The following is a 5148-nucleotide window of genomic DNA, read 5'->3' as shown; positions in this document are numbered from 1 at the left end:
TGACTCTTCCATATCGCCAACCAATCAAATTTACTGGTCGGCTCGCTGCACTCCCCAACTTGCTTCTTTGCTTTATTCTGGAGAATTTTTATGGTACATCATACTACCCAATATAATGGGTAGTATTTAGTTGATCCAACGGTTGATATGGATCAAACAAATTATGGCTTTAGGACATATTGGTAATTCTATATGCACTGCACCGGCTCAAATCGTCCGCCATGCCAACGCCGCTGCAGTCAGTGCCTGCACAAAACGACACAAAATAGCTCTAACGCACGAATGGGTGCGTCTACAACCCACGTCGCCACTGATCCTTGGGGCTTGGGCTGCCGGAGCGATGAGGTCGTACCGGCGTGGTTTAAACGCAAGTGGCGGACCGTGATCGCAGCCCAAGAGCATCAGCACCTCCTGTCGATGCTGAAGTGATGAGTACAGCGACATCGTCGAAACCCGACGAAGCCAGCTGCGACATCGGCGCTGGTTCAGTTCTTCCACGACAACAGCTTTGGCCCGACTCCGACGGAGGCCGAGCTCATGGAGTTCGTCGCCGACGCAGAGGCCGTTCTAGACCCGTCGGGCATGGACGACTAGGTTTCTCCTACCACAACTGCGACACGACAGTACGACACACCAGATGAGAAACGCAGCAAGCAGCGGTGGCTGTGCCGACCTTCTTTTCCTCCCGTGGAGCCTTGACCTCAATCCAAATTACCAGGCCATCATGGATTACTTCCGGCGCTGTCACGACGACGACGAAGTAAGCTGACTGTTCCTGCCCCAAGCTGTACGACGCAATCCATGTATGTTGGTTGAACGTGCACGTACACAGCAGCAGGTTGATCGCTTCCCTTCGCTAGATCGATTCCGGCTGACATATGCACACATGAATCTGCCTTGCCTGAATCGGCCTATGTGATTGATAAACTACCGAAAATGCCCTTAACTATTCAATATACTACCGAAAGTCTGCAGTAGTATTGGCTAATCTGGGCCCTCTAACCAGAAAAATGAACAGTTCAAATTATCTTGATGTACCGTAAAAGGTCTCTTATTCTGCGCTATTTCACATTGCATATGATACGCTGACTTAACTGAGAACAGACCTTTCTTTCATAGTGCCAAGCCCACGGATCCTCAAAGCCTTCATACAGAGGTATAGCCAACACCACAGTTGCATCAATTGGCCAGAAAGTGTCCCGCACCAGTTCTTCATCCCAGCTTCCCATAACCAGATTGATCAGTTCAGAGACTTTCTGAAGAATGGTTTGTCCTTTTGGTGTGATGGGTCTAGTACACCCATTTCTTGGCAGCCATGGATCTATCCAGATATTTGTCTCCTCCCCATTATCGATTCTCTTGATGAGGCCTTCTTTTAGCACTGTGATGCCTCGAAGAATGCTACGCCATGTGTAAGATATTCCCCGCTTTGGTTCAGCATGCAGCACATCGACCTCCGGGAAATATCGAGCCTTCAGCACCCTCGCACATAGTGTGTCAGGATCTGTTAGAAAGCGCCATCCTTGCTTGGCGAGCATGGACAGATTAAAGAGATGTAAGTCCTTGTACCCTAGACCTCCGTCTTGTTTAGCTCGGGTTAATTTCTCCCATCCTAGCCAGTGTACCTTAGCTTCGTTCTGTTGTTGAGCCCACCAGAATCTACTTATCATCACATTTAGCTGTTCACAAAACCCTTTGGTGAGGTCAAAGCACATCATGGCAAAGATAGGGATCGCTTGCGCACATGCTTTCACCAAAATTTCCTTTCCCATCTTGGATAGCACCCGTTCCTTCCATCCTTGGGTCAGTCTCCAAATCCTGTCCTTGATATACGCAAATGTGCGTGTTTTTGATCTGCCTACATGCATTGGGAGCCCCAGATATCTGTCAGCTTGCCCTTCTTGAGATATACCCAGTGTGTTCATCATCTCCTTTTTTTCTATCCTCCTCGTGTTTCTGCTAAAGGTGATCGATGACTTGTCTATGTTAATGGTCTGACTCGAGCAATCCTCATATAAGTTTAGTATATATTGCAGATGTTGTGGACTCTGTTACGTAACTTTTAGAAGAATCAACGAATCATCCGCAAACAACAAATGATTAAAGCTTGGTGCACCACCACATATCCGAACACCTTCCATCGTGCCATTACTTTCAGGATGATTTAGCAAGCTCGAAAAGGCCTCAACATAGATCAAAAACAGATAGTGGGATATGGGATCCCCTTGCCTCAACCCTCTCTCTGGATTTACACAAGGGAACCTTAACCTTCCAAATATGCAACGATCTCGAGATTGGGCCAGAATTAATTAGATCCATGTAAAAAGATCTCACCGTAAACACCACATTTCTAGCTATTTCCATAGCATCGAATCTGGTTGGTCGAATAACTGAACGTCTATCAATCTTCGTACCAGGTGCATCCAGACATTCCATCGCTCTCCAACTAACTGTAACATCCCAAATTTCCAATTTAGAATGTTATACATAGATCATCATATGCATATCATATTTTATTGCATTTTGGTTTGATCCTAGAAATTCTAAACAACCCAAGGACCCACAGAGAGAGTTGGGTATTTCGTTATTTTCATATTTGAGTTTTCTCAAATTTTGAAAAGAGGATCATTTGGTTTTAATCATTTTCTCTCTAAAATATTTCCAATATTAAAATAAAAGAGAGAAGATAAAATGATTTCTCCAAAATAAAAGAAATATTGGAGGAAAAATGTTAAAATCAAATAAGTATTTTATTTGGACTTTTATTGCTATTTTATTTGAATTAGGAAAAAATGCGTTTTTCAAAATTACATTAGAGGCCCAAATAAATGTTCATTTTGTTCGCAATATTATTAGAGGACCACGAAAATTTATTTCAGGATTTTTGGACTCCGTTTAGTATTTCTTTTATTTGTTTTTCCGTGTCAGTTTATTAAAAGAAAAAGTGCACCGACCTACCCGGGCCGTGCCCGACCCGAACACCCCGCCCAGCCGGCCTTTATAAGGCCGAGGTCGACCCCGCCAGCCCAGCCGCCCGCCCCGCCCTGAAACCCTAGCCGTCGCGCCCTCGCTGCCGACTTCGTTGTCGCAGCTGCTCGCGCGCCGCCTCCCGCTCGCAGCCGACTGTCCCGCCGCCGCCCCGCCCGCTGCCGCCGGAGTCGCCGCCGACCTCGCCGAGGTAGCCGCCGCCGCCGTCCCGGTTTTTCACGAAAAACCGATCGTTTTTTTCGAAACCTAGATCTAGTTTTTTTAGACTGATTCCGTTTTTTTCGGTTTAGTTAAATAGCGGACATTCGTTCGTACGTTCGTTTTAACGAATGTTGTTTGTCAGTTAAGCGCAGACAATGAACGTTCGCTCGTTGGCCTATTCGTCTCGTTTTGTTCTTTCAGGGTTTTTCCGTGATTATTTTCGATCACGATTTCTGCCCTGTTCTTCGTTCTAGTTTATCTTTTTGCTCGATTATCCGAATTAGATGAAACAAGCACCTAGATATTCGTCTCGAAGCCCTCTTTCTGTTTAAACAACTTGAACATAATTTTGGTACTGTAAAATTTGACTTTAGTCCAGATTAGTAAATGATTCTTGTTTCTTTTGTAGTTTGAGTTTCGTTGCTCCGTTTGATTTGATTCTTTTTGCAAACCAGAGTTATTCAGTTGAACTTTCTGGTTAGATCTCTTATTTGAGTGCTCATTGTATGTTATTGTTTGTTTACGATAGAACACCCGAAGTGCGAAGCATGCTGCTACGAGTCCGTAGGTTTTGCAGATCATTAGCAAGGCAAGTAACACTTTGATCATATTCCTTTATTACCCAGTTTTGATGCATTAGATACAATCCTCAAACATTGCATGGTTAGGATCTGATTAACATGTGGGTTTGGGAAGTAGATGATGAGGTAGAACCTATTGTCTTTTTTATCAAACCTTTGGGAGTTACTTCTACGTTATGCTCAAGATTGCTATGCTATGCTCGTAGACGTGGTTTGGATGAGTGTATCCATGATAGATGTGTGTATTGTTAATTAATGGTTAACTTAAGGTGGCTACTTAAATACACATCTGGGTGGATTGGTTGAGGCACCCTGGAGTACCCAGTGGTTGTCAGGGCACCTGGAGAATCCAGTGTTGTCCTAGGATATCCCGGAGTACCCGTGTGATCATCCTACGGTTCGCCACCCAGGCTCAACAGGATCATAAGATTATTCATGCTGGAAACTTCCGTGTGCAGCCACAAGCCAATATGGGCTCTGGCATAGTTGAGTAAGTTGCGTGGGCTCTTGAAGAGGTAGACTGGCAGATGTAGTGGGTTGTAGGTGGTACTGTCTACCCAGAGTAGAGAGTTAATGATTCAGAAAGGCTATGTCTCGATCCTCCGATCATGGATGCGGTCGAGTCTTGTGGGGAAAAGTGCACAAACCTCTGCAGAGTGTACAAACTAATCATGGTTAGCCGTGTCCCCGGTTATGGACATCTTGAGTATCTGGTTCTTGGATTATCATGTTGATCTCATCACTCTAAATTAATTTTGTTGGGTAATTGATGATGTTTAATTTGGGATTGAGTTGGAGGAACCTTCTCAATGTTTAACAACCACCTTGATAGTTAAATAAAATGTATTCCTTTGTTGTAGGGGAAAATTGGCTTTATGCAAAACTGCAACCATATAGCTTTCCACTAGCCAAATATGCATGTAGTGATAGCATTTATCTGTTCATTATCCTTTGTGTTACATTGCCAACATATTCCATCTGCTGACCTGTTTCGGGCTGCAACATATCATGTTGCAGACTTTTCAGACGACGAGTAAGGTGCCATAGGTCGTTGTCGTTCACTCAGCTATGCCGTTGGAGTTGATGGACTCACTTTATCTTCCAAGCCTTCCATTGTTATCGTTTTTAGATGGCCTTAAGCCATATTATTGTAATAAGTTCTCTTTTGAGACATTCGATGTAATAAGTGTGTGATTGAAACTCTGTTATAAATCCTCAAGTACTGTGCGTGTCAGCATTACCGATCCAGGGATGACACTGATGCACAGGGACTAGACTGTTTGAGGTCTGGTCGCTATAAGATGGTATTAGAGCACACGCTGACTATAGGACACGACCACTAAGATAAACCATAGGTCACTCTTCTCTACTCATTTCT

Source organism: Triticum dicoccoides, unplaced genomic scaffold, assembly GCF_002162155.2.
Source record: "Triticum dicoccoides isolate Atlit2015 ecotype Zavitan unplaced genomic scaffold, WEW_v2.0 scaffold2419, whole genome shotgun sequence".
NCBI classification, from domain to species: domain Eukaryota; kingdom Viridiplantae; phylum Streptophyta; class Magnoliopsida; order Poales; family Poaceae; genus Triticum; species Triticum dicoccoides.
Note: the sequence above shows the minus strand (reverse complement) of the source record.